The following is a 22,740-nucleotide window of genomic DNA, read 5'->3' as shown; positions in this document are numbered from 1 at the left end:
CCAAATGCTAAGCATTCAAAAGCAGCTCTCAGGGCATTAGTTATCAGTAAATTTTAGAAGATCTGGGCTCTCTGCAATTATGCCCATACTGTAAATTATGACATCTTAAAGAAAACTTCACAGACCTCAGGATCTTGAGATAAATATCAGAGTCAAAAATTTTACCAGTAAAGCAAGCAGCCACTTCCAGTGGTGATATCCAGCACGGTTCATGGTACAACTCTCCTGTCTAAAAAAAAAAAAAAAAAAAACAAAAACACCAAAAAAAAAAAAAAAAAAATTAGTGATAGCAAGCAAAAAAAACAGTTTAGCTTAGGTTAAAAGAAACACTGTCCAACTTAAATCCATAAATAAGATTCCGTCTTTTGCATAAACAGTTCATCATGAAAATTTCCTAAAACACCAAAACCAGTCAACTAAGAAGGGAAATTCAGTAATATTTCAGAACATAATCCTGTGATTAATTGATTGATTACTCTCTCATCTATCATTGCTACTCTGGTCTGTAGATTTCACATGTTGCAGACTGGCTAATAGCAGTAACGTCCCCAACCCTCTGTGGTTACCCCCCGGCCGGAACACTCGATGCAGATGTGATACTGACAGCTGCCAGGGCTGCAGGTACAACAGAGGGTTCTTCTGCCTCTGACACCGCAAATCCACTTTAACTTGTCTCAGAGATCTAATACAGTTTGTTTGCCAAATCAGTATCTTTGGAACACTTGCTCCCCTCTGAGGTTAAGAAACTAATGCCTAGACCTATGCAATTTGTTAGAGAGAAAAGTTATGTCTGCTTTTTGGCAGAAGCCCATCCAGTATGATTTCAAAGCATAAAAAAGATCAATAACAAAAGTCTTTTGGTTCTACCCTATTGAAAACTGATTTATTACATGGACTACTTGAACATTTTGTATTTGTGTCGTATTTAAGTTAGACATTATTCCCATTCTCAGTACAGTAGAACGTAACCCTAATTAACTTCGCAAAATGCATTCAAAAAACCTGCAAGAAGTGTAGTTTGTGGCTGTGATGCTCATCCTGCGTTTACTGCTCTGTGATTTTACTGTACAGGCTTCTGTAGGCTAGAAGTTGCCACACTTCACTGACTGAACTGGTTAGTTCAGTGAATCTCTCATTTGATCAGTTATAAGGCCTTAAAAGACACGAGCAGAACTACACTGACATTAAATATAGGAAGGCAGGAAAAAAAAGAGCACTTCACTATACTCCCAGCTCTTCAATACACTCACCTACAATCTCTGAGATGAATATGCACCACGCTCTCTGAGCTATTTTGACATACCCCCTCTGAAAACCATTTTTTCCTGCAATGATTTTTACACTGTCTGATAATTAACTTGTCAGGTGCTTAACCATCCTGCTGCCCTATCTTCCAGGTGCTACACTTTCAAAATGACATCGAACTCTGGGGATGGAGCATCACTGACCATGCAAACACCATACTGCTCCTCTTGGGCTAGCAAGCGCAAATAGGCTTACAATTTGAAGCAATGGATTTTGTTGCCCCATGGTAAATATAATTCTGTGGTGGGAAATACTGCTAATACAGACAAGAGAAAGTTTGGAAGGGTAGTGAAATCTAAACCAGGAAAGACAGAAGAATAAAAGTTTCTCACCTGAAGACCTTAAAATTTTGCCTTGTGTTTGTTAAATAAAAAAAACCTGCAGGAGCTACAGAAACAAATCTTTACAATATGTGACCTAAAGTGGACAGAGGTACTCAGAAGCCGACTGGAAAAAGCATATTAAACAGGGATTAAAAAGACAGGAGATCTAAAGATGAGATAGAGCCTGGAACAAAAGCACAGAACACCATAACTGTAATCGTAGCTCTGCCAGTATTATCACGTGCCCTTCCTTAAAGTTGTTTAACACCCACTTGGAGAACCAGCTTTACTCTTTGTGGATTACCTTCTATGGGTAGCAATATAAGTTTTTAACTCAGCCTGAATTTGTGTGAAGTACATACAACGCATTCGGTATGTTGCTATAATGTCCCAGAGTTTCAAGCAATATTATTTTGTGCACACTCTGACTGTTGGAAGGATATGAGCAAAAAAGTAGTCCCAAAAGACTGAGATTTTAAATGCATATTTAGCACTACTAGATACACATCTGATAAAAAACATCCCACAAGGATCAGCTCTATTGAAATTCTTGTCACAGTTCATATTAAGCCAGTTTATTGTTTTCTATTTATTAAAGGAATTACTTGAACTCAAATTCAGGAACTGTTTGCAAATTTAAAAACTATTCCATTGCAGAAGCTTTTTTTTTTGTTTTGTTTTACACTAGCGTAGGTCTCGACAATTAATAAATTGCAGTGTTCAAGTTTCACCCCCCCTTCCCACTGGAAACAAAAGAGGGTGCTAAGAGAAAGGTAGAGACAGAGTTACTAAAAAGCCTACAATTGTGACTCCAGAATTTGTTTTTTCTCTATCCTCCGAGCTGTGCCTTTTTAATTATAACATTAATTATGTGCCTGTATAATCACAATTATGTGATAAGAAATTTTCTTCCAGACAGACCACATAGCACACTGAAGACACCTGTATAGCCTGTGGATTACTTAGGAAAGCCAGACTTCTTGTTTCCAGTGCTGCCAGGTTATTGAAAATAAGTACATATTTAAAAAAAAAAAAAAACAAACAAACAAACATTCACTTACTTCACAGACGAAACAGAGAATTTACTGAGTATCATGAATACTGGAAAAAACTAACTCCTCCTACAGATTAGAAGGGATGTCAAAAAGAACAATAAAGGCTTCTTCAACTAGATCAGCAGCAAAATGAAGGCTAGGGACCATGTGGGGCCACTGCTGAATGAGGCGGGTGTCCTGGTGACGGAGGATGCGGAGAATGCAGAGCTACTGAATGCCTTCTTTGCTTCAGTCTTCAGTGCTAAGACTGGCCTTCAGGAATCGCAGGCCCCGGAGGTAAGAGAAGCAGCCTACAGAGAGGACGACTTTCCCTTGGTCGAGGAGGACTGTGTGAGGGATCACTTAAGTGATCTGGATGCCCACAAATCCATGGGCCCCGATGGAATGCACCCACGAGTGCTGAGGGAGCTGGCGGATGTCATTGCTGAGCCACTCTCCGTGATCTTTGAGAGGTCCTGGAGGACAGGAGAGGTGCCCGAGGACTGGAGAAAGGCCAATGTCACTCCAGTCTTCAAAAAGGGCAAGAAGGAGGACCCAGGGAACTACAGCCCAGTCAGCCTCACCTCCATCCCGGGAAAGGTGATGGAGCAGCTTATCCTGGAGGCCATCATGAAGCAAGTGGAGGAAAAGAAGGTCATCAGGAGTAGTCAGCATGGATTCACCAAGGGGAAATCATGCCTGACCAATCTGATAGCTTTCTACGATGACATGACTGGCTGGGTAGATGAGGGGAGAGCCGTGGATGTTGTCTACCTAGACTTCAGCAAGGCTTTTGACACTGTCTCCCATAATATCCTCCTAGGGAAGCTCAGGAAGCATGGGCTGGATGAGTGGTCAGTGAGGTGGATTGAGAACTGGCTGAATGGCAGAACTCAGAGGGTTGTCAATCAGAGGCACTGAGTCTAGTTGGAGGCCGGTAACTAGTGGTGTCCCCCAGGGGTCAGTACTGGGCCCAGCCTTGTTTAACTTTTTCATCAACGACCTGGATGAAGAGTTAGAATGTACCCTCAGCAAGTTTGCTGATGGCACCAAACTGGGAGGAGTGGTGGATACACCAGAAGGCTGTGCTGCCATTCAGTGTGACCTGGATAGGCTGGAGAGTTGGGCAGAGAGGAACCTGATGAAGTTCAACAAGGGCAAGTGCAGGGTCCTGCACCTGGGGAGGAACAACCCCATGCATCAGTACAGGCTGGGGGCGGACCTGCTGGAGAGCAGCTCTGTGGAGAGGGACCTGGGTATCCTAATGGACGACAGGTTGACCATGAGCCAGCAGTGTGCCCTGGCTGCCAAGAAAGCCAATGGGATCCTGGGGTGCATCAAGAAGAGTGTGGCCAGCAGGTTGAGGGAGGTTCTCCTTCCCCTCTACGCTACCCTGGTGAGGCCTCATCTGGAGTACTCTGTCCAGTTCTGGGCTCCCCAGTTCAAGAAAGATGAGGAGCTACTGGAGAGTCTCCAGAGGAGGGCTACAAGGATGGTGAGGGGACTGGAGCATCGCTCCTACGAGGTGAGGCTGAGCAAGCTGGGCTTGTTCAGCCTGAAGAAGAGAAGGCTGAGAGGAGACCTAATATATTCTTACAAATATCTGAAGGGCGGGTGTCAGGAGGATGGGGCCAAGCTCTTTTCAGTAGTGCCCAGTGACAGGACAAGGGGCAATGGGCACAAACTGAAGCACAGGAAGTTCCATCTGAACATGAGGAAGAACTTCTTCCCTCTGAGGGTGATGGAGCCCTGGAACAGGCTGCCCAGGGAGGTTGTGGAGTCTCCTTCTCTGGAGATACTCAAGACCCGCCTGGACAAGGTCCTGTGCAGCCTACTGTAGGTGACCTTGCTTCGGCAGGGGGGTTGGACTAGATGACCCACAGAGGTCCCTTCCAACCCCTACCATTCTGTGATTCTGTGATTAAACAATAACTGTGATACAACTTCCGTAAAGATTTATGAGAATCTTACAAGACCGGCGAAAACCCATGACACAAACATCCATTTATGCAAAGTCTAGTGGACAAAATTTCCCCTCCTCGTAACTGTTAAAAGCTGATCAGGTCAGCACATTGCTTCACCTATTATGTGCACCTTTTTTACTCTTTCAAGAAAGAAAAGATGAAGGACAGACTCCAACAATTCCTATGTAATTCAGAAGTCTGGAAACACATGCAAACATTATGTCCATCCTCTCCTGAAGAACAGATCTAAACACAACTATTCCATAAGATATTACAAGAAATGTGATGAACTGCATTGCCTTTTATAAGCTATATCTTTATTTATGAATATAGGAATTCATATTTTATTATCTGAAAGTAAACTATAGCTCAGAAAAGATGACAGAAAAAAGAGTAAGTCTAGGAATAAAGGAAGCATCTGCCAAAGGTGCTACTGATTCATCAACACAGAATAAACTAGTAAATCACGTTAGGTAAAAACCAATCTCTACACCTTCAACTCAGAACAAACTAAATATAGCATCCCAAAGGAGTCAGACGGCATATCCTACTGAATTTGATAAGAATCTTATGTTTTCCTTAGTAATCTCTGAAGAGGAAACTGTTTTCAGGAACACTTTATCATGTGATTTATTGTATTATGCTTATCACTTATACTGCATTTAGCAATAATGCCAACTAATGGAAAACTGTATACGTACACAAAAGTTAAAACACTTTATTTCTATTTTTACACTCCTCCTTCATCAGCAAGGTACAACATGTGCATCAGATGACCATTTAGAAGTAGCATGAAGTAAAAAATGGAACATAAGGACATGTTACTATTCTGTTCTGTTTACATGAAAGGTGGGAGTATGCCTGCTTTTTTAAGACCCAATAAAGGAATAAAAGCAATACAAATTTTTAACACAGCATCTTTGTTCAAAAATACAATATTCACAAATTCTATTGCAACAACAAAAAATGCAAATATGCTGGCTGGATAGCAGCAGGAGACGTAGTTTTCCCAAACCTGTCGTTTCCCCGTACCCTAATTCTAATGTATGTTCTTAGTTCCACAGCCAGAGTTCAAACAGGTAGCTCACCTCTTAAAACTAGAACAATAAAGTAATTTAATTATACTGTAAGTCTTATCAGTAGGACTGGGTGCAGCTTTATCTGGGGAGAAAAAAGCTTTTGAAAACGGTATTGAAGTTCTTTGTGAAATACGGCTTTATTATTAAATCCTTCTTGTTCTCAAGATATAGCACATTGCGCCAACTCCAATGTTCAGAATTATAGCCCACATCTCCTTTCCGTTTGTAGTACAGACTTTCTGGCACAATCAATTTTTATTTTAATTATTTTATTCTGGGGAACAGACTGGTCAGATTTATTACCAAGGTGGACTCCGTAGGCAGTATTATTATAGTTCTAACGGGTGAATAAGCCAACACATTTCTTCAAACCATAAAGCAACTAACTGCATTTGGAGAAAATAGATCTGAAAAGCTGAAGCAAAAGAGTTCAGAGGGGAGTAACAGCCTCATTCCAAGAGCAAAAAGGCTGAATAGCGTAGAACGAAAACAGATTACTATTTCTAAAAGTCTGCTCAGGTTATGGAACATACCAGTAACCTGAATTAGGTAAGATTATATTCTAGTCTTGATCCAACAAATAATTTTAGTACTCTTACACTCAACTTTTTTTAATCTCCACTTTCTCCCAATGACCTAAGGGTATAGCCTTAAATGGCAAGCCAAAAGGGTTAAGTTGGACAAAATTATAAGTGAGAGTAAATATTCTTTGCTCAAGTTACTCAGTAAAGGAGGGGAAAGGACAGGAAAGACGATAAACTGGTAAACAAAATGTACATGGTTTTATCAGTTGTGTACGATTTAGTAGAAAAAAGCAAAGGCATCACCAAAAACACAGCACTACATCAATGTTTTTTGTTTTATGACTTCTCAACATCCCATACATCACAAACCGAAAATCCGCTCTCAAACTTGAGGTAGATATGATGTAATCCTACACACCAGTAACGTGGAGTTGCTTCTGGACTGGAGTACAGCAGCAATTCAGCAACACACTAGTTTTTACGACAGAATATTAAAAGTTACTGTTATTCATTTTAAATTGCTGTAGATAATTACAGAAATTAATTGCAGAAGTGGAAATACTCCAGATACAAAAAGCAATAATACCTTTAATCTTCCAGAAAGTGACATGCTCTTTAATGATTCTAAGTATTATAAACAAAGCTTTTCATACAGTACCTTCTAGCACTATGATAAGGCACAAATTTATGGCCAATTTGAAGAAAAGAGCAAGGCACCTTACAGCAATATCATTACCAACTGAGGAGATTTTATTTTAAGGTGTGCCACCTAAGCAGACAGAACATCTAAACACTTGTGTGGGTAACAGTATTGCAGGCCAGATTATGTGGCTTAGTTACAACGCCTTTCTACCGAAGTTACATCAGTAAATATAGCCTTAAACTGAGTAAGCAAAAATGTCATCCACTTCATGGAATTAGATGCATCTTTTCTTGTTTGTTATTGTTTTGGTGTGTTTCGTTTGTTTTTTTTTAAATTGAATTAATCCCACAGATTTCCAAACCACTCAGCATATTCAGGAGACAATACTTCACAATATTTACAATAATCTATCATTTTGACACTGTTTGGTACTATACTGTAACAATAAGTCCAAGAATAAGATTATACTTAAGATTTGCTCTTGCAGTCCTAGCTGTATGATCCCAGCAAAGCTACTCAGCCTATACTAGAAATATGCAACTTAACACAGTCTTTACAACCACTTTCAAGAAGGAAAACCATTAGACATCTATTTATTCTTTTAAAAAAAAAAGAGATTATAAGTACCAAATGTTGTGATTCTCCCATGCTTTCTTTGAACTTGTACATAACTGAACAATATCATCCAAATAGAAACACGCTGTTATGTTACACTAACACAGTCTTTCTTTGGTCACATCTTATGATCTATAATAGCAGTAAACCACTAACAGAGATATTCTGGTGGTAAAAAAAGGCACATAAAACCCCAAAGAAACAATGTACTGAAACCAAACAATGACAGAAAAAGTTTTGTGTTTCATGACGTTTTAGAATTTAAACCATTTATTTCACGAATAAGAAAAAGTAAGCTTTTTACTTATGGATAGTTAGTCTCCTATGGAGTTTTTCTGAGTATCTACCACATATATCAAACTTCAAAGAAGTTTGTCTCCTTCAGTATTACTTTTAAACCAGACAGAAGTTTGAGGCAGAACATTTTAACATTTAGAATAGCTGAAATGTAGACAATACACACCAAAACGCGAAAAGTAATACGCTGCAGACTCAAGCCTTTAAATTTGGGAACAACTGACCTAATAAATATCCTGCCTCATTCAGTGCAGAGAATGGCAGTTTGCTTAATGAGTAGTATTTTGGTTCATTGACATTGAACCAAGATGACTCCTACTTTTATTGCACAGTATTTAAAACAGTATTCTGGCAGTAGTTATTTTTTCCACTTAATTTTTCTTTAGTATTCATCAGTATTCTGTCCTACAATTTCACAAGCATGGATTAGTATTGAAGTGTCATAATTTTCCACATGAGGTGAGTGTTTGGTATTTCTCAGGCACGATTTCAAAGACAAAAGCCTTTCTAACTCCCCAGCCCTGATTCATCATGAAAGGACATGTACTGTGAAAGAGGCACAGGTCTCAATGAACAAAGTATGGGATTGTGTAATTAGAGGTGTCCATGCTGCAGAGTCACACCAACACTCACCAGGGCCATCACCAAGGTTGGAATTCTGACTATTGCCTGACAGAGAAACCAAAGAACAGCAACAGCGAACCATCAGAGAGGAGAGTTACAACAACCTCCAGAGGATTTAACAGGTTTCACTTTCACCATTTACTCTACTACCAGCCATCTCAAAGCTCTCATCTCCCAGTTCTGGTATGATCACCATCATATTCAACCCCTACTGATTCCCATTCTATTGCTTATCCATGTCTACATCCCAATTCTCATCACCATTGGATCTGTCATATGAGTCCTCACCCTTTACTCTAAACCTGTTTCAGTTCCCCTTTTCACTGTTTTCTCCTCAGGCTCTTGACTTCCCCTGTTCTTGTTCTAAATCTTTTCCCTTGTGGTTCTGATTACAGGTTTCTCTCTCCAGCCTTCTTGTTTAACCTCACTATCCAGCCTTAAGAGGCAGGACTGACAGCACCAGCTATAATGTTTTTTATTACATAGTAGAAAAGCCACAGGTTATGGTGCTATAGTTTCCATAGAAAACTCTCCAACCCCTCCAGAGATGGAAAACTTTTTACGTATTAAGATGGAATTGCATTCTCATCTACTAGTGAATTCATTTGAGAAGTCACTGAGGAAACAAGAAGATTGCTACAGCATTACAGTGTGTTTTAACAGTTTCGCATTCCTTTTCACGAGGTAAGGAGACACGCTAACTGAACAGAGATGGATGCAAACTATTACCCCCTGCTGCAGTCCTGGAAATAACTGAAGTAACACAGGCAGGGCCAAGCATTAAACAGCACTCGTTGCAGACTGAAATAAGAAAAAAAAGATACAGTTAAAACCAAAGAGTTTAGAGTTAAGTAAAACAGTTAAAATAAAAATGAAAGTAAACAGGAGTTTCCCCTTTCAGATACCAATTGAAAACTAATCATACTCCAGTGATGCCACGGTTCTGTCAGCAACTTTTAAGGAAAATCAATACATTAGTACAACTTTACTCTTAGCTACACATGATTTTTTTTATTGAAATCAATGCATTACATCTGTAGATCTAAAGGCAGATATAGGCTCTTTGTAGTTCAAAGAGCTGGTGCTAATAAAAGAGCATGCAAATAGATGCTAGAATGAGGTACAACACAAGTACTCTTTGCGAGGCACACATTTTAACAATACTAGTAATAGTTAGATTATGCCCTACTAAATCAGTGTTGCAACAGATTATTTAACCAGCAACTCTGCCAACCTTCTTTTAGAATTGTTACACTGATGGTAAATCCACAATACTCAGACCTATTCTTTATTAACTTGATAGCTTTTTAATAGAAAGTGACTGGAACAAATCATGATATTTACTTTGCTCAATTACTGTAAAACTGAAAAATTGATTTATGGAAGACTTCAGGTAGTGATTGAAGACTGATGTGAGGATCCTAGTTTCATTTACAGTTCCAAAACATGGAAACTTGTCTCTGAAAGCAGGAAACAGTCTAGCCAGAGTAACCTTTCAAACATCTAACTATAAAAGCACAAACATCGACTGCATTTCCAATTCAATTAATAAGCAGTCCTCTGCAAATCTAAGAGTACTAAATAGTCCAGCTAAAGAAAACACCACGTATTCCACATATCTGCAAAATGCATGTCTCTGAATAGAAAGGCATTTTGGGAGGGGGGAGCTAGTGAAAAAATAAGTTGAAGAGTAGTACCTGATCAATTAGCCATTCAAACCGCTATAAACTGGGTTTAGAATAGCAATTATCATTCTATCACCTAAGCGTCCTGCTTTGGTCATGGTGCTGTGTCACTATTATCTGGCCAAGGGAAAAAAAGTGTTTAGATTCATACTGCTCTTAGGGGGCTGCGCACAGAGAGAAGAAAATTTGCAGTGAGTCTCACTGTCATCAATGAATTACCATGTTTTGCTGTGGTGTGAAAGATCATGAGCTTGAAGTGGAACTTCTTCCAGGAGCTGTGTAGTCAAAGTCCTGTGATCCATACATGATCAAGAAAGACAAAGCATGTTTCATGTGCATATTACTGATACTTAAGTCTGATTTGTCTGATCAAATCACCTTGACCTTGGATGTAGATGGAAAAAAACAAAACAAATCATGAGGTGCAGCCACAATCTCTCTACAGTGCATAGAAAAGTCCTCCCAGGATGACGCAAGCCCATCTACTGGATCATACAAACCATTCATATTCATATTTGTACATCCAGTCACATCCTCCCCGTAAAGTCTCAAAAAAGAGAGACTTTTGAAAAAAAAGAAGTTGTGTGTTCTGTCTGGCCAATAGAAATGGAATAATTTTGAACAGGTAGAATCATGATTTAAACAAAATGCAAGAAATGTACAATAAACTCATGTACATTTCTATCTGCCACTTAAGTCATTAAATAGTAATGGTGATCCAAAATGTCCAAGGAGGGAAAAACAGCTCTGGGATTGAATCTGTTACTCCTTTATGTTGAAGTAAGTGGTCAATATCTTAGTTTCACTGACACCAGTAGAAAAGCTCCTCTTGACCTATGCAGAGCATGGATTTTACCCAATGAGTCCAATAGTGCATTAGGTCCCATTTGACTTTAAGAATTTCAGTGAATGAATTACCAAAAACAATTAAAATTGGCCTCACTAGAGGCACTTAAGATGAAGCATGGAAGTATCTGACATGTCTGCAATGCTAGATGAAGTCCAGAATTGTAGGAACCCAAACTGGCAGAATGGAGCAATACTATCACAGACATAAGAACATAATTTGAATATCAACATTCAGGAAAGGAACAGTTAAACAAAAAAAAAAAGTCCTTAAGTGGCTAAGAAACAGCTTTGTGAATACTTATGTTGGAGTTGTGTAGAAAAAGTGGCTTTTACTCCACATAGACAAGATCAATTTATGTAGGAAACCAGCAATTGAAAAAAAAAAAAAACAACCCACTGACAACATCTTAGACATCTATATACTGCTCTGGATATTTCAGAGAACTAACCCATGCTATGCTGTTTCGCATAGAAAACTGAGTTCTGAGACAGTGAAACATATCCCACTCCTTTTAACTGTCATTCAAACAAAAAATGACGACTCTGTGTCAGTTACTTATAGCAAAGTACATACTCAGAGTGTTTCTCATTAAAGCATGTCTAGCTGAGTGATGGCACAAAAAGGGGCTAAGAATTAAGTCAACCAAATTGAAGTTTTCCATTTATTCAAAATATGTACTGTACAGCTTTCTCAGAAAAACAGAAATTATTTTTGTCCGCTGCAAAGATAATTATACATTGCTTTCATATTTTGTTAACTTGGTTGTTTTGGCTGGTTTGTTTTGCCAGGCTTTTTGGTTGTTTGGGCTTTGTTTTTTTGTTTGAGGTTGTTTTTTTTTCAGTAGGATAGTCACCTTAATCATCCTGAAAAACAGTAGCATGCTCTCTACACTACTTGAAAAAGTAACTTTTATGTATAGTACGTTATTGTGCGGTTTCAAGTAAGAACCAAAAGATTATTAATTGCCTCAATGGATTGTGCAGTTATTTGTGTGATCTCAGTGGAAACAGGCTGAACATTTAACAAATGAAGACAAAATTAAATTCTAACTCTAAACTGAGCTAAGAAGCATATCTTAACATATCATAATTGTAAATAACGTATCTTAGACAAGCCATCACAAACGTACTATCAGATTCAGCAAGTTGCAGTTAAGGTAATTTCTATTGATGACTGCATGCATTCACTAAGAAGAAGAAACACAGTGCAAAGTTGCCAATTGCTGGCAACAATTCAGTAGAACATAAAAATATTCTATACGACATGTTGTAAAAGGAGAAGGATTTCATTATGTCATATTACCAGATTTTTATAAATATTTCTATCACTTCAGAACTATTTTTTTTGATGAGAGATTAAGCTCCAAGCCAGTAGCTAAGGTTATCACAGAAAAGATTTCTACCTTGGTGCCTAAAAGAGGTTTTACACATTCAGAGCGTTAACTGGTTAAGAATGCAAGAACATTCTCACAAACTGTAGTTGCTTACTTAAGTACCCCTGCCTCTACTTGTTGCCTATGAGTGTGCTCAAATGGAGATATCATACTGTAGTTGGATAACTAAAGGCTGCAACTATATCATTTACCTACAGCAATTTATTCAAAGTTTCATCATCACACTGCTTTGAAGCTGAAAATGAAAGAGTTCACATTTAATGAAGACCATCTGAAGAGTCCCCATTGCAGCTGCAGGCTCTGTAGAAACTGTCATGCAGGAGGCAATATGCTGTATTGTAATGCAGATTTGCTTAAAAGTGCATCTGCAGCAACAAGATCATTTCCCATGGTCTTCACTGTATTTCTTCTATTATTCATAGAACACAATGTAAACGAAGCTATAAATTTACCACATTCTAAACGCAGAGAGAAGATAATGGAAATTGTGAATTATGAATGAATCACTGTTATTGTGATTCCTCAAGGATTCTGATGCAGATGATTACATGCATGCAAAGACACTGTAGCTAAACTTCTTTATATTGATCTTGAAAAATTATTCTAAAAATATTATAATTAATATACAGAATACATAGATTTGCTTTTCATGACAATGCCAAATACAACTAACTGTCAAAGGCAATTACATATCAAGGCTACCTAGGGGCAGGCAAGCATACTTGTGTTCGGAATTACTGAATTGGGGCGAGAAAGATAATAGCTTGCAAAAATGTGTTTCCCAGCTACCCAAATGTGTTCTTTCACATTTAAATAAGCCACAGGCAAACTTTGTTGAGAATTCTGCAATGAGCACATTCAAATGCCAAGTAATAAGCAGTAAGATAGGGGCTTTTCTTCTTTTGTTGTAGGGTTGCTGAAATGAAATAGTTTCTTTTAGTGAAAGACGTATCCTTCTACAAATTGTACAATCAAAAAGCCCTGCAAATATGAACCTGTCTTTGCCAGTTTTATCATAATAGCAAGATACATTAATTATTTTTCTTAACCATTAAGAATAATTTATAGTGATATGATCCATGTCAGGAACTGTTCTGGTTTGACAATGTTTAGAAATTAGTAAAATTATTCCCTAAAATTGCTCTAGCTATACTCAACATTAGCAAAACACATGCTAAATCTTGGGACAAGTCTAAATCCCTGAAGATATAAAGAGTAACAAATGTACATTAAAATGAATTGAGTCCTGAAATTCTCACTCCCACTGTGAAACCTCAGGAACTGTGTTCCTTTCTCATAATAACCTTTGGTCTGTTTGTAGCTACAGAGCAATAGAGTGGCTCTGCCACTCCTTTAAGTAGACTTGTTGACTTAAATATTCACACAGGAAATGGATGTACAAGACATTTCTTAATTTATTACAGCATACAACTACGTTCTGTACCAATCATATCTTGACATTATTGTGCATTGTTGGGGCACAAGTTATAGTTACAAGGGAATATAGGCACTCACATACTCCTGTGTTCATTAGTTGGGCATCATGGGCAGGGCCCCTGAGTCCTTGCCAAGTTTTTTCCACACTAGCATCCACACCAAAAAAGTCAGCTCTGAAGCAGTGAAACTGAAGGATAATAATGTAATTTGCACACCCTCTTTACATTCAATGCAGCCTCTAAGTTTGCGTTAAGGCATATGGTGTCAGCATGAAAAAGAGACTTTGACATATTATCACTCTCCTATAGAAAACAGCTAGGACATGAAATAGTGAGGGTTCTTAATGTGACTTCATTTCAAAGGACCACAAAAACAAAAAAACACCATAACACCTGAATAAAGACTAACAGTACTCAGATACTCAATTATTTCGAACCAAGTTGAAAACATTATAATGGACAAAAGAAAATGTTGAAAGGTACCTAGTGGATAGTCTCAGGAAGTGGTTTTTGCAAAAATATTCTGTAGTTCCATACAAGACAGCTTCTGCCTATCATAATTAGTGCTTTGAGAATATAAACAGATTGTGATCAATTCTGTGATTTCTAACCTGTATTGTTTGTTCACCGCAACACCATGTTACTCATGCTTATGCTTGTGCAGGAATTTCATTCCACTTTGAACTAATACAGATGAATTTACTTGCATTCACTCCTATTCTGTTGATGTTCATTATCTTAGTACATTTAAAACACCAAACCTATGTTAACACACTTATAATAACAAGAGTTACTACAAAAGTCTAAAAAAATTAAAACAAGCAAAATTTCAGGATGATTTATTATAGGATTCCTGTTGTGGCATGAAAGACTTCAGAGAACAAGTAGCATATGTTTGATAGTATAGCACCATTAAACTGAAAAATAAAAGTGATTTAATAGATTTAAGAGTCATATATAGCAATATAGAACCACAAGTTACTACTCAGATGCAGTATCTCACTCGAACATATCGTAAAATTCACAGAGCCAGCTACAACAGCAGCGTCCACAGGCTTTCACTGTAATAGATTTTTCCGCAAAAAAAACAAAGCCCGCCAAATTTAAGGTTCATCAGCTCTAAACTGCCCTGTTCTCCTTGGTACATAGAATTTGTAAAGCATGTTAGCTACAAATCTAAATTCACTCCAAATAGTCTATGTAGTTAGTGTTTACAACATCCTAAGCAAAAACTGCATAATTAAGCTCCACCACAATGGTAATTTATATATTATTTTCATTTCACAGATGGCAAAACTGAGAGGTGAGTGATGCTACTGATTCAAGATAAGAAAACTAACATAGGTGACTAAGAAATCACAGGTTCCTCAGCTCACAATATTATTGTCACTCTAAAGTTGTTTGGGTTTTTTTTATTTAAAGGAAGACCCATATGGAGATGAAAATTCATTTTGCATGGTTTTGTGTAAACAAGACTATCCTAAATACATTAGAGCGGAAACAATCATAAGCAAACATTACACGATAATGCATTATTCATAAGGGTTAAATACAATTCTAATTTATTAATAATTCATCTGTTTAAATGTATGCATCTTACACAATTCATTATAAAATATGTAACAATCATATAGAATTAAATATAAACCTAGATTTTGACTGACCAGGTAACTTTAATATTAATGATTTCTCACATTTGGAGTGCTAGGTTTTTTCATATAGATTTTGTTTTCATTTATTATATTAATATTCATATCATTCATATTACCTAATGTTTGAAATTACATTTTTATTTCTAGAGAAAATCAGTTTCACTACTCTTCTGCATTGAAGTTTTGCAAATCCCCAGTAATGTTAAGTCTAATTATCTATTTGTACATCTCAAAAATAACTACTGTCGACCCAGAGTTGCAGAATGATTGTAACAACCTGCAATATGCAACACGCCGCTCCTGCTCCTCAGGTTCTGACAACCTCACTGACTGTGAGGTAAAAACATTAAGGGCTAATTCTCAAGGTACTAGGACAGAAGAACATACACACAACACAGTCTATCTCATGAAATATAATAGTGGAGCTGTATGCCAAAATCCTCCCCAAAGAATTTGGAAGTCTGCTCAGTCCCGTGGACATCCACCCAATTCTGCCAACCGTTTGCAGACCTTCGCTGCTGCTGTTCGCACAGAGGCGTCTTCTATAGACCCCCTCCCAACTCTAACAGGTCTTCAGAGGGCATGGACAAGGGTGCCGCAGCACCTGCCAAAGCTAAAAGCACTAAAGGGAGCAATACAGAGGGCTGAACTTCCAGCCTCAACAAGCCCAGCGCCGCAGGGCTCTCTCCACAGGGGCTTCACTCTGTACTGGAAACAATATTCTTTCCTAATAAATGGGGCCATTTTTGTAGCCATTCTGCATGAGACTCCAATAACCTGCACAGTTTGGAAACTTAGTATAGTAGAGAAAATTAAATGATGGTTCCAAGCATCCTTAATCGCGTTTAATCGATCGGAGGGGAACTTCTTAGGTCACAAAAGAAGAGAAGCAGCAAGTCTTCACCATTTTCTTCCCACAGCATTTATTATAGTTACAGTAGAAATGACTACAGAGAACACAGATTAGGTATCACTGTATAAACATGTCCTTTGATCTGCTATAGATGTACATATATTAGCTTTCACAAGAAACATTAAACAAAAATGTTTGTTTACTTGCAAGGTCTCTTCTTAAGTTAAACTGGGATGAATAAGGAATTAAAGTTCAGAAACATTAGACACAACTAAAAACATTTCCAAGTAGTTCTGTACGTGGTTAAGTGACGCTCACCATATGAGCTTTAAAACTGCTGTGCAGAATAAAGACAGACTAATTCTTTCTTTAAAAGAAACATTGGATTTTTTGTGCCTCTACCAAACAGGGTTTTTGTTAATTCACACTTCTAGAACTGACTGTCCTGATGGCACAGTTGCTTTTTGTTTCCATTCCCATCACTAAATATGACAGGTTTTAGAGAAATGTTTAACCTTATTTGAAAAAAAAAAATCTGAGATCTTTATGAAGTCAATGCTATACTAATATTATTCAAAAATCAGAATCCTAGGACCAACCAGTGAACTTAGTTTTGATTCTGAAGCAACAGTCAACTCAAACACCAGGCAGATCAAATCCTCAAATCCAGACACTGTTCAGCTCTGGCAAAACTCTTATTTTCCTCCCTATTTTGTTACTCATGCTGTTCTGTGCAACTGACCAATAGCAAGCTTCAACACATAAAACATGTTTCAATTAAAAACTCACAGGAGGACAGAATTGTCTGCAGATTTAAAACAAACAAGAAAACAACCCACAAGCAAAGACCGAGCCTGGTACTTGGCAAGGAATGCAGAAACTTTCGAGATTTAGTGTAAGAAAACAAAAAGTTAAATCAAACTCTTTAAGCATGTCAGTTAACCTGCACTTGATTATTTTTTTTCTTCAGAGAAATCACATCAGCAACAGACATAAATATGGAGATGCTCGCTACCACTCTCAGAAATTTTCCATCCAAGCTTCAGTTTATCAAGACAGAAAAATTAAAAAAATTAAACCAGGGATATTTATTTGAATCTGAAGTACTATTGTCAAGAACATTCTCTGATAACACCCAGATTGATGATGTTTACATACCAATTGTGTTTATGTCATAAATAAAATGCCAAAAAAGCAAATCCAAGAGAGAGTTACACAAGTCTCGTCACTGAAGTAGTCACAAGGACATTACACAATGGGTGAAGTTCTGGACATCCAGTAATGATAATTATTGGTTATTGTATCTATGAGAGTGCAGCTTCCAAAGGAGTCTGAAGTTACTACACTCCATACTTCAGAATGTTTACATATCTCTCCTGAGAAAACTCCTTGCAAAGATGATGCTCCCCTACCTGTATGTTAGGCATTACATTTTCCAGGGGCATTAGAATGAGCTAAACAACAAAACCTCAATGATATGTTGAAGATCATCTGACACATGGATGACTATGCTAGGAGCAGAGCATGGGAGTCCTAACTACCACCAGATGAAACACTACTTTACATCTGTTGAGCTTATGAGAGTGAAATTAAAGCTGGCACATGCTTCCAATGCTGCTTCAAAACTAGGCCTCTGCTCCAGCAACAGTCCGTACTCTGTGAAGGCAACTATGCATTTGCAAATAATGAGTCACAAATGATGATTAGGCACTTTGTTTTGCTAAGGCAGATGCCCATTTGCACCAATATATAAGTCTCTAAAGGAGATACATTCTTAACAGAGTTAAAAAAAAACCAAACTGCAAACCCGAACATGCAGTACTATCACAGAGCTGCTGTTACCAGAACTTCCTTTCATAAATGTCTCAAATTTAATTGTAATGCTGTAAAGATGCTGTTCTATAACTGCCATTTTCACACTGTGTTCCTGTATTTTACGTTTGCCTGTTTGTCCACAGAAATCCATTTTGAAAAACATATTGGCAGTCTTCTAAAACATGATTTATGGTACCATTTAAGCACTTATCACTCGCTATTCATTCTTCCAGCTACATTATTCTTCTGGCCTACAAAACACTTAGTACCTCCACAAAGTAAACATTTCTTAATTTATTTTTATTATTATTTTTCAGACAAAGAACAATATTTTTCCTGGCCTGTTATTAATCATAAAGCAAAAGAAAATCTACTAGCAATTTAGACGTCAAAATCTCTTGTTATTCATCAGCATGAAGACTTAGGTCTTAATATTAAAAAAACACAGCCACCTCTTAACTTCAATTTTCTCTAAAGACTTACAGAACTGTAAACTAATCGGGCTCTTTTTTCCCCCTCATTCATAACAAGAAGCGATAGTCATTACTGTATCAACTAGTACAGCTAAAAAACCAAACAAGTTTTCAGAAACAACCCTTCCCTAGGCCCCAGCAAAAGCTCGGTATTTCAAACAGCAGGTTTGTTTTTTCTACCTATATCAGCTAACCCAATTAATAATATTCTTTCTCTTTTCAAGCCTTTCCTCATTTTTAATGCATAGACCATTGCAGCTGAAACAAGACAAACATTACTGTTCTACAACATAATCAACCACATTAATTCTCTAATTAATTCTCTAACTAGCAAAGCTACAAGCAGACTACACACCCCCAGCATAACAACCTTTCTAAAATGCAAGCAGATAATAGTTATTTGAAAATAATTATTACAAACACAAAGCTCTGAAGTCAATATTAAAAGGCTCGCAAACTGCAGAATATAGGATTTAAAGTACTTCCAAGTCTACTAACATCTAGAAAAATAGGACACCAACTCAACACAGCAAGACTCACTGTACATATTAAAAGCTTTTCTTCCATTGAATCACACCATATTACACAGAACCGTCTGAAAATACAGCCTATGACCTGCCCCGTGAAACACAAAAAATAGACACAGAAATGGTTAAAAAGAAAGTGGAAGCCTCCTGATTAGGACCTGCACTCTGGAATTAGAGATGGCATGAGGCTTCTGTTGGTATTATGGGAGTTAATTCACAGATAATTGAGCATGATAGTCTGCCATCATTTCAGAAAAACATCGATGACACATCAGAAGAATATCCCAACTGTACTGGCAAGAAAATCAGTTTGGTTTGCAGAAAAAAAAAAAGACTTCTGAAAAAAGTCAGATTACAAATCTTTCTCCTCTTTTTCTTTGTGTGTGTGTCACACAGGCATAGGTTCTATAAGCAAACACATTTCAAAAACTATTTGAGGCTGCTTAGTTACAACACACAAAACTAGTCCAACCTTTAACAGTTGTCTACTTAAAAGCAAGGAAATAAATAGGCTAGGGACATCATCAATCATTAACTGTCAACATAAATGTTACACTAATCAAGTACAAGTAAATGTTCATATCAAAATAAAAATTCACAAGTCTATAAATCAGAATTTTAAAAGCCTTTTTCTCTTGCTAATAAAAATACTACTTTACATAAACAGCAAATGAAAATCTGTAGATCAACAAGCACTAATAACAGTCACCAGACCACGCTGACTTAGTTTTAATGATTTTAAATTGGCAGGCTCTGTGGAATGGGGGAAGCAGTTCCTGAAACCTACTGTCCATTGAGCACATCATCTGTTTTGTACCAGCAACCAACAGCCACTTAGTAGTCCTTACGTCCTTTCTTCTGGGCATAGCATACAAGAAAACCCTAACAAGAAAACCCTAACAACTTTGAAATACCTTCAATTGCAATACCTTTTCATCAAACACAAACCGGGTTTTCAAAGATATCAAAGGCTAGAAGGTTTGGATGAAAAGTGGCAAGACCGTTAAATACAGAAGCAAAAAGCAATGATGGGTAGAAGAAAACTTCTTTGACACAAGTACTTATAACAGCATAGAACAGAAGCCAGTTTTAAGATCCTTCTTTCCTCCTCCTCTGTGATAGTCTTCACCAGCTCTCTGTCTTGAAGACAAATAAAAAATCCAGTCCAGCACTAAACCAGAAAATAAGTACAAAAACACGAAGGGCAAAAGTCTAAGTCTACAGAACACATATTTAGTCTTTTTAAATTTTAAAAAAGTTTCATCTTGTTAATGCCATCAAGATGAACACCCCAGAAAACAAATGTTCACTTTATAGCTCTGAATCAAAGCAGAAAGATAGCCTAACAAATTGTCTGACAGATTTTTCATGCTGATGGACAGAATCATAAAATCATAGCAAGTTTTGGGTTGGAAGGGACCCCTAGAGGTCATCGAGTCCAACCCCCCTGCAGCGAGCAGGGTCACCGCTAACTAGATCAGATTGCTCAGAGCCCTGTCCAACCTGGTCTTGAATGTTTCCAGGAAAGGGGCCTCCACTACCTCTCTGGGCAGCCCGTTCCAGTGTTTCACAACCCTCATTGTAAAGAATTTCTTCCTTATATCCAGCCTAAACCTACCCTGGTTTAGGTTAAAACCATTACCCCTCATCCTGTCACTGCTGTCTCTACTAAACAGATTGTCCCCATCTTTCCTATAGGCTCCCTTTAAGTACTGAAAGGCTGCAATCAGGTCTCCCCGAAGCCTTCTCTTCTCCAGGCTGAACAAGCCCAACTCTCTCAGCCTGTCCTCATAGGAGAGGTGCTCCAGCCCTCGGATCATTTTTGTAGCCCTCCTTTGGACCCACTCCAACAGTTCCATGTCCTTCTTGTGCTGAGGGCTCCAGAGCTGAAGGCAGTACTCCAGGTGAGGTCTCACCAGAGCAGAGGGGCAGAATCACCTCTCTCGACCTGCTGGCCACGCTTCTCCTGATGCAGCCCAGGACATGGTTGGCCCTCTGGGCTGCCAGCGCACATTGCCAGCTCATGTCCAGCCTTTTGTCTATCAGTACCCCCAGGTCCCTCTCAGCAGGGCTGCTCTCGATCCTTTCATCCCCCAGCCTGTATTGATAGTGGAGATTACCCCGACCCAGGTGTAGGACCTTGCACTTGGCCTTGTTGAACCTCATGAGGTTCACACAGGCCCACCTCTCCAGCTTGTCCAGGTCCCTCTGGATGGCATCCCATTCTTTTGGTTTACCAACCGTACCACTCAGCTTGGTGTCATCTGCAAACTTGCTGAGGGTACACTCGATGTCACTGTCCATATCATTGATAAATACATTGAACAGCACCGGTCCCAGTACGGACCCCTGAGGGACTCCACTCGTCACTGGGATGACGAGCAACTGGGATTGCTGGGAAACCATCAACTATTCTAAGAGAGTTAGTTTCAGACACAATCCAGCATTTACAGCTCCCAGTCTAGAAAGATCAAAAGACTACAGAAGATGGAAAGTTGCTGTTCTCTTGTTGTCCCATCTACTTCTAAAAAGCACTTGGCTGGTAGAGGACCCAGCATATGTAGGCAGTTTCGCAAGTGGGAAAGTGCAATTGTGCATGTGTCATAGAAGTCTGTATAACAAAACCATGCAAAAGAAAAGGTCCTACATTCCCACACATTTTAAACTCCATAATTTCAAATATTGGAGTTTTCTTATCATATACAATTCAAGTACCTGGCTTAGTTATATTTTTGCTCAATACAATAGTGATCATAGAATAGTGATGAATTTTTAAGTATTCCTTCTAAAAGGAATTCCTGTTCTGACAGGAAATATTTTGATTTTTCTACTGAACCACTGGGCAAAGAAGCTAAATATTTTTGCTATTTTATGCACAATAATTTTGTAACATACTAAAAGAACACAGACCTCTGTAGATGCATTCTCACATTTTATCATCTTCACTACTTTGTTATCCTGCTGATTGATCAATTTGTTTAAATCAACACAACATGAATTTACTTTGACCCGATTACTTTATTAGTTTAATTTCAGTGATACTAACTTCATTAGGTTATGTGTTTCTGTGATTTTGAACGGTGAATCTACTACGTTAGATTCAGACACTGTGTCTCTTTTCCCAATAAGCAGTTCAAGCCTACTTGTTTGAGAATACAGACGGCTATTAGAAGTCCAATCCCAACTTTGATCTGTTCACCTTTACCAGCTTTTTGTTCTCACATGTCATAATAGAATCCACTTTGAGTTTTAACTAATATTTGCACTTTCAGTGGAAGAATTATAAACTTTACCATTCTAGTCAACAGCTATCTGCTACATGATACTAGTATTTTGCACACTTTAATGGAACATATAGACGGGAAGCTTTATTCCTTCTAATATGCTTAATTTTTTGAACCTGAGATGTCTGGAACTTATTTGTATTCCATTCTTTGCTGTTTGTGAAACTGAAAGCTGAGAAGAACAGGAAGCATGCAAGAAACAAGCATCACCTGGTAAACAAAACATAAAAGCTATTGAAACAAAATCACTGGAATTGTATAACAAAGTATTTGATTAAAATTTAGATGTGGCTATTAAAAAAAACACTAGAATTGTATAACATGGAGAATTCGATTAAAATTTAGATGTGACTATTCTCTACAA

The sequence above is a fragment of the Opisthocomus hoazin genome, chromosome 12 (assembly GCF_030867145.1).
Source record: "Opisthocomus hoazin isolate bOpiHoa1 chromosome 12, bOpiHoa1.hap1, whole genome shotgun sequence".
Lineage (NCBI taxonomy): Eukaryota > Metazoa > Chordata > Aves > Opisthocomiformes > Opisthocomidae > Opisthocomus > Opisthocomus hoazin.
Note: the sequence above shows the minus strand (reverse complement) of the source record.